We start from the raw sequence: 10,996 nt of genomic DNA, 5'->3' as shown, positions 1-10,996 counted from the left end.
GGTCAGGATTGTTTCTTTCTTTCCTTTGGAAAAAAAAAAGTTGAATTATATCAAAACAGAAAATTAATTTGTCTTTAAACCCATTCTCTAAATGGTATATTAAGGGCATATGTATTCCTGGAAGGTTTGATTAGCATCTACCAAAAAATATTAATATATTTTTTAAAAAATCTGTGCAATAGCAAACTAGGGCTTTCCTATTTGGTTTCTCCTTTTTAAAAACATTCACATTTTTGGCTAAAGTTGTCCATTAGATTTGAAGACAAAAAACCCTCCAAATGAAAAATTGGCACATAAAATTAATGATTGCTGAAGTTGGCAATGCTTCCTAGGAAACTGAGGTCCTTCTGGCATTTGTATTTGGAACTTCATCAAAGCTTAAAGCCTCCATTCAATGTAACAGCTGAAAAGTAAAGATACAAGAGAGAGAGAGAGAGTGAGGAAAATGTCTCCAGAATACCAGGTGCAAAGAAAAACTAAAAGTTTATTAGGAAAGATCATTTTGTAGCTGTGTTCAAGTTTCCCTCCAGTGAAACAATTTTTTTAATGTATATGGAAAAAACAGTCTTCTGAGATTTAGTGAATTCTGGTTCATTTTTCCTTCCTCTAATATTAAATTGGAAGTGAAAGTAAGAGTAAGGTCAGAAAAACCCACAAAAAATGGACAAAACAATCTAAGCTGCCAAGCTGAACTTAGGAGAAATTTAGCTCTTCTCTAGGAATGACTAAGCTGTGTTAAGACAACACAGTTCCTTTTGGCCAACTTGACTAAAACCCAGATTTGATTATTTCTCTGATGCGACATGTGTTCAGTTTCACGCTTTTAAGATAATCCCCCAAAGCTTGATCTTTCTTGTATTATTTTATTTTACACAGCAACATCTTTGAACAGTGAGCTTCACATATATTGGACCAGATTTCAGCTTTCATGAGCAAAACTTTTACCCTTGACATTACTAGGAATGTCCTTGACACAGAGCTAATAGAATCAAAAGCAGGTTCAAGTCATCACACAGCTGCCAATGCATTCGCTCACTGAGCGGATTAGTGTGCAAAGCAAAAATGTGGAGAGAATCATGTAACTGGGATGTGAAACATACAAACAGTATTCCCCTCTTTAGGGGGAAAAGGGCATATTTTAGGGATGGGGTGAGAAAGAAGCAACGTTGCCCTTCCCTTATTTTTTTTTCCAGCTTAATGGCTAGAGGAAAATTGTGTTGGGATGGGCATTCTCTACTGGACTGAGGTTTTAAAATGTCATACTTCTAATCATTTCTTCCAAATGACTTTACAGCTATTTCTGACAACATCGCTCTGCATAAATTCTTCACCTTTTCTGTGGTGGTTCAGATCTAGAACTGTCATAGCATTGGTTCAAAATGATAATATCCCAGAGTTGGAACAGGCCATTTAGCCCACACAGATGTAAAGGCTTAAGAGAAAACTACCTGGCCCTTCCTAGCCACTGTATGTTGCTAACTGCAGTTGTGATACATGATTAAGGAGGAAATGAAAGATGGAAAAGAAGGTAGTCACAAAAATTATCCAGTGGAATTCTGGAAAGCAAAAGTTGCATGGACTGGAGATGTTTATATATGTAAGCCACTTAGCTGTTACATTGAATGGAGGCTTTAAGCTTTGATGAAGTTCCAAATACAGATGCCAGAAGGACCTCAGTTTCCTAGGAAGCATTGCCAACTTATCTAACATTAGAACTACTTTTCAGCTAACACCAGAACTACTGAACAGTGATTTATACACCAGATAGACGGCCTTATAGGAGAGCTAGATTGATCATATCAGAAGCAGCTAAGAGATCCAGGATGATCAAGTGTGGCACTTCTGTCTCTCCTGGAACAGGTAATCTGTTGTGGTAACCTGAGCAATTTTGTGATAAAAACCCATTTCAATCTTGTTGGAATGGGCCAAAATAATCTGTAATCTTCCACGAATACATGAAAATTGATATCCAGTCAAGCACCTTGATCTAAAAAAGGTTATTTGCAACAGGTCAATGGTTCTTAAATATGATGAAACTTTGATTTAATGGACTCTGTGTAGCAGACTTCAGATGCAACAGACCAGATTTCTGTCTGGAGGTCTACTGAATGAATGGACAAGTCTGTTGTATCTGATATAGTCCAGATGAGGCAGTTAAATGTATGTTAAATGTACCATAACTTTACAATATTGTGATGTAATTTGCATAATGACATCATTATACAAATTTTAAATAATTGCACTGTGTTCTTCTGTACTTAACAGACATTCAGGAGTAACTAACACACTCTCCTTCTAAAAGGTCCATTAAATTGAAATTTCACTCTCTGGGGGTGGGGGGAGCATATCACAGACTCTTTTTGGTGGTGTGATCTTGGGAAGATCCAAGGATAGCAAAAAGCAGGGTCCCAGATCTGGGCTGCAAAAATCTAAACAACTAGAGTTAGCAAAGTGGGAATGGGGAAAGTATATCCAACAGAATTCAGGTTGCTCACTCCTAAAGTAGACAATTAAGGTACATAGCCACGGTTATTGGACCTCACTATTGTCCTCACTAGAATACAAATAGATGTATATTCTAAGATGCATCAAGTCCTTAATTGAAACTTGGCAACTGTTTAAGATCCTTTAAGATCTAATAACTGCAGAATTACAACTTTAGTCCAGGTTCTCTCCATGTTTATTTCAATTCCTGCTAATTAGTGGCTGCTGTTATATTTATTCAGTAATACTATGGCAAAGCTGAACATGGGACACAGGATGGAGGTCATTCAGTGGCTAAAGAAGCAGAAGAAATATTTTAATAACAACAAATGAGTGATTTGCTCACTGAAGGCCACCATAATGAGACGTCTTGAGTAAACAACCATGGAGAAGAAGGACAAAATGTGGAAATGATCTGTGAGTCATTCAACATGACTCAGATATTCAATGCTCAAAATATTTTTAAATAAAAAGGCTGCTTCTAAATATGTTGTTACCCGTGGAAATGTTAAGTATAGCAATAAACTTTTCATATACAATCAAGGATCCACTAAAACCAAGTAAACCAAATTTAATAAAAAACAAATCTATTAAAAAGGCAGTACAGCATCACCTGGAGGAGGATGGTCTCCAGAATCTTCTAAAAGGTTAATAGATTAGAGGTTCTACGTACTTCAGGATACACACTGTTCCACAGAGTTGAGGCAGACACTGAGAAGGCTTGCCTTTGGGAACCCACTCCTTTCAGTTCAGATGGGATAGAAACTCAAAGCATACCTTCACAGGAAGAATGCATAGATCAGTTAAATCTACCTGGAAGAGACAGTCATATAAGTACCTAGGAGCTAAACCATGTAAGACTTCATAGTTTAAAATCAACACTTTGAATTGAGTCCAGAACCAATTGGTAGCCAATGTAGTGATCAAAGAATTACTGCAATATAGCTTAACTTATTCCTACTGATAGCATCCTGCCTTCTGTGTTTTGGATCAACTGAAGTTTTTTGAGTCATCTGCAAAGGAAGATTCATGTCAAATGAACTGCAGTAGACTAATCACATGGTGATGAGGGCATGAATCACCATAAGCAAGGTTTCCTAGTCCAGAAGGACTCATACATGGTGCCTGATACACTTATTCAACAACCCTGTGAAGTAAGTTAGGCTGACAGGGTGTGACTGGCCCAAAGTGAATTTCTGTGGCTAAGAATGGACTTAAACCTGGGATTCCCAGTCCAATGCCCAGTCCAGATATTCGTCAATACCACCTTGTGGATGGATTGCCCACAGACCTGCCATTAACAGCTGAAGACCAAGTAGCCCAACTATCTACCCCTCTGGGCCCAAGGGAAAAGCAGAAAGAACAGAAGCAAGAACTGGCACTAAATTATAGGTCCCCTTTCTTTTGGAACAGCCCACCCAGTGCTTTCTGTCTTAGTACTTATTGGTTGTCACGTGGTAATGCATTCCTCCTTTGTCCTCATGCCCCCTGATCCTCCTTGAGCTACAGCCCACAAATGCGCACCACACATTTCAGCCAGGCACAGTCTGGATATCCATTCCTGCTTCCTTGGAAATTCACTCTTGCTCCATTCACTTTCCAACAGCCACTTTAATTCCCTTCCCAGGTCTCCCTCCCACTAAGGCCTAGTAAAAACCCACTTGGGATTCTCTGATGCTGGGAATGGCCACTTCCTCTCCATCCTTCCATTTCTAGTCCAGGATATTCCTTTTTCTGGTGCTGCAAAACCTCCAAGCCTCTGGCATGCTGTCTATCTCCAGGCTGGGCATGTGTGATTCCACTCCTCTTTGCAAGACTCATCAGACACACCAAATTCATGTGGACCTCTACCTCTTTTATTCTTGAATTATACTGACTTCCCTGAACCTAAACCCCACTGAATTTAATGAGGCTTATCTCTGAGTAGACTATCCATGTAATCGATAGTTAATGAATCAAAGTAATAAGAATTTATTCCCTATACAATACACTAGCATCTATCCATTGATTTTGCAATCATTTTCCTTGCTTTGTTTCTTTGTTCATTAAAAATTCTCTGTTTGATGCCAGGGTGAAATATAGAACTGATATGACTTATATCTTGCTCATGTTTTCCAGGAAAGAAAACAGATCAAATACCCAAGTGCATTAGTATAAGATCACAGCCTTAATCACAAAATGCAACTTTCTTTTTATAACTAATAGTGTTATGGCATATTTCAGTATACTTTAAATATAATCTTTATATCATGTCTTTGTTATGGATACACACTATTTCTCCCATGCTTATGTGTATCTTGTGTTTCATGCAATTCTATACATTGTTACTGAGAAGTGAACCCATTGAGTTCAATGAGAATCTCAGGTGAATGAATACGGCACTGAAGCCCCAGTTGAATAAACAAAACTGAACACTTTCTCCCAGCTCCCAAAATATTTAAGCACAGAGTACCCTTTTCAAATGAAAAAAGGAGAAACTTCTCTGTAGATCATATGTTAGATTAGAATACTCTCTTCTCACCTTTTTCACTCTGTTATGGCACAGGGGAACTTAAATAAAGAAACTTGGCTCGGGTTTGAAAGGCATAAATTAAGAGAGGCGGAGCTTAGAAAACCCCCCTTGGAGCCCCAGCATAAAAGAGTTCAAATGCTGAGCTTTCAGCTGTTTGAGATAAAAGTTCTACAGCTTTCCAATCTTCCTTTTTGCTTCTGCCAATAACCAGGGGGAGGGCTCTGAGCAATTTACTGCCAAAGAAATAACAGAGATAAATAAAGCAGAATAAATATACACCGGACTGAATAGATAGTAATTTCACTGACTAAATATCAAAGCATACCTCTCTCTCTCTCTTTCTTTCTCTCTCTCCCTCTCTCTCTCCCCCCACCTCTCCAAATGCAAAATAGGTATTTGAAGTTCTATAAAGGCCGCCTTCACCCATATGTATGGGACTGGATTATTTGAGGGACCGCCTCTCCCCAGTTACATCTATAGGTCCCAGCAGGACCAGCAGGAGAGGTGGGTTATGGGTCTTGCCTACAAAAGAATGTCATTTGGAAGGAGCCAGGAAGAGAGCCTTTTCTGCCATGGTTCCTGTGGAACATTATCCCCCCAGACCTTAGATTGGCCCTGACCCCCTCAGCCTTTAGGAAGGCCCTAAAGACATGGTTCTGTCACCATGCCTGGGGGTCCGGCAATGGTGGGGAGCTCTTACAATGGTTGTATTGAGCTGAAGTAGAATGAATTTTGCTGCTGATCATGATTTTATGTTTTTAAATTGATTATGGACAGATTTTATCTATTTGTATATTGGTTTTATCTGTTATTAGCTGCCCAGACACATACAAATTGAAAATAATAATAACGATAACCACACCAGGTGAAGATGAACTGCATGGTTTTTGGTTGAAACATCTGACTGGTCTGCACCCACTTATTACCAAGCAGTTTCACAACATACTGCAAGGAGGTGAAATTGAAGATTGGTTAATATTTGGCAAAACCTACCTGATAATGAAAGATCCAGCAAAAGGGGCAGCACTAGCAACTACAGGCCAATTACTTGCTTGCCAACAACTTTCAAATTGCTAACTGGTGTGGTAGCTGTTGCAGTCCACAGCACCTAGTTGAAAACAACCTCTTTCCATCTGAGCAGAAAGGAAACTGTCCAAGCAGTAGAGGGACAAAAGATCGGCTCCTAACTGACAAGATGATTTTGGAAAACTGTAAGAGAAGAAAGACCAACTTGAATGTAGTTTGGATTGATTACAAGAAGGCATTCGACTCCCTGCCACATGACTGAATAGTCAAGTGCCTAGAAATAACAGGAGTCAGTGGAAACATCAGAAGCTTTGTGCCAAGATCAATGGCACAATGGAAGACACAGTTGCTGGTCAATGGTGATAGACTGGGAGAGGTTAACATCAAGAGAGGAATCTTTCAAGGAGACTCACTATCACCACTACTGCTTATCATTGCATTGACTCCTCTGTCAACAATACTGAATGAGTCAGGCCATGGCTGTCAAACATCAAAAACATCTGCTAGGCTATCCCACCTCCTCTACATGGACAGTCTGAAGCTGTATGGAAAAATGCCATCTGAAATAGAATCGCTGCTCAGCCCTGTCCGAATATGCAGCCAAGATATTGCAATGGAATTTGGACTGGACAAATGTGCCACCCTGACCATCAACAGAGGAAGAATAGTGAAAACTGAAGGAATCAAGATGCCTAATGGAAATACCATCAAGAGTCTGGATGAAGAAATCTCTCCAAATACCAGGGCATCCTTCAGGCTACAACATCAAGCACACTGAAGTCAAGAAGAAGGTTAGTAGTGAATACATCAGAAGAGTGAAGAAGATCTTAAAGTCCAAACTCAATGGAGGAAATATGATCAAGGCAATTAACACCTGGGCAATTCCAGTCATTAGATATAAAGCTGGAATAGTGGACTGGACTCAAGCTGAATTAAAAGCCTGGATAGGAAGACCAGAAAAATAATGACAATGAATCATGCCCTTCATCCATGCAGTGACATTGACAGACTCTACTTACCAAAGAGCATAGATGGGTGTAGAATGTTACAAGTACACTGGACAGTTGAAGATGAAAAAAGTTGAAGATGAAAAAAGGGCATTGGAAGAATATCTGAAGGACAGTGAAGAAGATGCACTGAAGCTAGTACACCACGAATGCTTACTGAATACCAAAGAAACCAAACTGGCCTATAAGAAAGACCACACGAAGAATAGAAAAGAGACATGGCAAGGCAAAGTATTACATGGCCAGTACACAAAAAAACTAGTAGGTAAAGCAGATAACAACAAGACCTGGCAATGGCGAAGAGCAGGAAAGCTGAAGAAAGAGACAGAGGGGCTAATTCTGGCTGCACAAGACCAAGCCTTAAGAACAAAAGCATACAAAGCCAGAATTGAGAAGACAGAAAATGCCACCTCTGCAAAGAAGCTGAAGAAACAGTGGACTATCTAGTTAGCTGCTGCAAGAAGATCACACAGACTGACTATAAACAATGGCATGACAAAGTGGCAACAATGGTGCATTGGAATACCATTTGCCTGCAAGCAAGAACTGGTGGGACCACAAAACAGACAAAGTAATAGAAAATGAAGAAGCTAAAGTGCTCTGGGACTTTAGAATTCAAACAGACAAGCACCTGCCACACAACATCCCAGACTTAAGACAAAAAAGTCTGGATAGTGGACATTGCAATACCTGGAGACAGCAGAAGAGAAGAGAAAGAACTGGAGAAAATAACAAAATATAAAGACCTGCAAATAAAAGTACGACGATTATGGCAAAAAAGCAAAGATAGTCCCAATAGTTATAGGTGCCTTAGGTGAAATCCCAAAACATCTGGAGCACCACTTGAAGACCATCGACATTGACAAAATCACCATCAGTCAGTTGCAAAAGGCAGCTTTACCTGGAACAGCTTTTATCCTGCGATGATACCTTTAACACCATCAAACAACATCTGCCTATCCCAGGTTCTTGGGAAGGACTCGATAGGTGGATAAAAATGCCAAATCCAGTCTAAACAACTGGCTGACTGTGCGACCAAAAATAATAATAATAATAATCTGGTTCATTGGCTACGGTTAGTGCTAGGATTGAGGAAAAGCAATCGGAAAAAATTGTAAAATACCGGGACTTGCAGACCAAAGTTGAATGCTTATTGAAAAAGAAATCTGTTGTTATACCAGTTGTGATTGCAGCCCTAGAAGCAATACCTAAAGGAGTCCCTTGATATTTGGAAATTTTGAATCTATCAGGCTGGAATACCCTACTTTTACAAAAAAAATACACTGCTTGGAACTGCCTATATCCTCAGATGCTATCTTAATAATCCTTAGGTCCTTGGTTAGGCCTTGGATTATTAAGTTTCCACCAGTCTTTGACTGTGAATCTAATTATAGATTGACGATGATGATGATGATGATGATGATGTCACTATTTTTTTAAAAAAAAGAATGAAAATAATTCATTGTCAATACAGTTTCAGAGTCTTAGAGCATATCCACATTGTTTCCTGAAACTGCTCCAGTCCTGTTCTAATGCCAGCTTAAGTCTAAGTTGGTTTAGGAAAAACTTTTCCTGGACAGAGATGATTTAGCCCAGACTTGCAAGAAATTCAGTCTGAACTGCAAGCTACCAAGACCATCCTTGCTCCTGTGCCTTCCCAACTTTCCTTTTCAGGAACACAATTGTCAATCATTTTCCTTTCTGTGTGCTCTCTCACAGGACAGATATATTTTCATATACGTTAAATTTATTTACCTAGATAAAGCATCCAAATGCACATATATGCAGGCATGACAATCAGCTTTAAAATGAATATTCCTTGGGGTTGGACTAGAAGACCTCCAACATCCCTTCCAACCCTATGATTCTATGATTCTTTTCCTCAAGACATTATGCTGCAGCTTTTGTGACAGGTCTTTCTCAGTGGTGTAGTGGCTGTAACACTTACTTGACATGCAGAATGTACTCTGTTGGAAGCACAGTAGAAATGTGGTGTTTTTTATGGGGAATCAACACACAGGACACAAATGCAAAATAATCAAGGCTTCACTGCAGGTTTATTAGACAAATGTACTGGGGGGGACTCCACCAAGGGTTAGTGGGAGACACTCCCCTGCAGGCAAAATGGATGCCCTGATATTTATACAATTCTACAAGAAGGGAAAGGGAAAAAGAACACATACACATACATATTCATATGATGATGCAGGCATAGCTAAATAAGCAATACTTCTAAAGTTACTTTCTGCCCCTCTCTTGTCTGCTATCTACAAGGACAGGACAATTGCTATCTACAAGGAAAACAATAGTGTCTCAGAGAGGAAAATACAAATTAATTCAAGGTGCAGCTGCCAGAAAGTTTACAACGAGGCTGGTTAAAAATTCCTTATCACAAATATCCTCCCTTAAGTTGCTATGGGGATGTTTGTGATAAGAAATTTACAACCAGCCCAGTTCATACCAGCTTCAAGGGTGCTGCACATTCCTTTATGTTTCAATTTTATTAAGGTGATCCCATTCATCTGAGGCCTCTGAAATATCTTTCTTTCACCCAAAGATATATTTTCCTCACATTTATTTACTATTTTTCTTTTCCTAAGTTCTTACTTTTCCACTGGGCTATTTTTTCTTTAATAAGTCTACCAATGCACCACTGTTTGTTTTTCCAGTCAAAACCTGAGAGAGAAGGATTTCCAGTAAAAACCAGTGCAACTTTGAGGTAGAAGGGTTTTATCCCAACTTTACTTAAGGTGAAAATCTTCAACCTCAGGTGACTGGAAAAACAATGAAATGGTGCACTTATTTTTTAAAAAGTCCACTAGGAAAGAGGGTACCTTTGGGAACGAAAAATAATCTACTTAAGGAAAGGTTTTTTTTCCTTAATAAAGGAATGAATCATAAATACAAAGGAAGTATGTTCATGTTTGTTTGTTGTATGTTTGTTACTATAACAAACAGCAAGTGGTTTGGAGGAACCAATTGCAGCAGAACTAAAAAATAAACATGAACACTGCCACTCCAAACTCTTTCTGCAGACAATTTTTGTATTAGAACATCAAGAGAGATTAGTTATGCAGCATGAGTGAAGGGAAAGAAACATACCACAAAGCTTTATTTTCTGGAAGTGATGCACATTTGGGCATGAACTCATAGACTTGCTGGGATGGGTTCTGCAGCCAGCACAAACAAGTGAAAAATGAGTGATTTCTTGTACAGAATGAGACAAGGAAGGCATTCCATAACAAAATCTCTCTATTGCTAGAACAACCCTGATTTCTGAGATGAGTTGCCACTGATTCACGTATATTGCCCTTTTCCCAAAGCAGGAAAATGACACTTAACCCACATTTTAAGTTAATCTAACTTTTCTAAATCTCCCCTGCTGCTAAATGCTTCATTCTTGTTGTTGTTTGTTTGGAGAGATGGGTATGAAGGACTCACAGAACTGTGACAGAAATCCTACTTGGCCATTTTGCAATGAGAAGACTCTTAAATTTATACAGATAGGTTCTGTCTTATGTACAGGCTTTTAGGGCTAAAGGCAATGAAAATGTTGTTGAAAAAAACCACTGAATATGCAGTCATAGGAGTTATTGTTGTTGTTCTACTGCTATTACTATTATTATTCCTGTGAAAACTAGCATCACTTTTTATAGTGCTCTAAAATATAATTTACTGTGAAACCATATTAATCATAATAGCCACCTTGTGTATATTTGCCCTTCACTTTAATTTAGACTGTACTGAGGCCAATATTTTTTCAGTCCAAGGCTGTGACCTGTTTTATTGAAGAGATCATAGAAACCAGATCATAGAAGAACAGTGACCCTACCTGGCTGTAAAGTCAACAGTTATTGCTATAATTTCAGAAGATTTCCAAAGACCTAAGCCTCATGCTGAGAACTTTGAACATCATTTAAGAGTTCTTGGAATGTGTTTATGAGAGGGAGGGAAGAACCCAAAGCCA

This window comes from Python bivittatus, unplaced genomic scaffold (assembly GCF_059951505.1).
Source record: "Python bivittatus isolate LINGU-HERP-01145 unplaced genomic scaffold, Pbiv_v1 ctg000700_np1212, whole genome shotgun sequence".
In the NCBI taxonomy this organism is placed as follows: Eukaryota; Metazoa; Chordata; class Lepidosauria; order Squamata; family Pythonidae; genus Python; species Python bivittatus.
Note: the sequence above shows the minus strand (reverse complement) of the source record.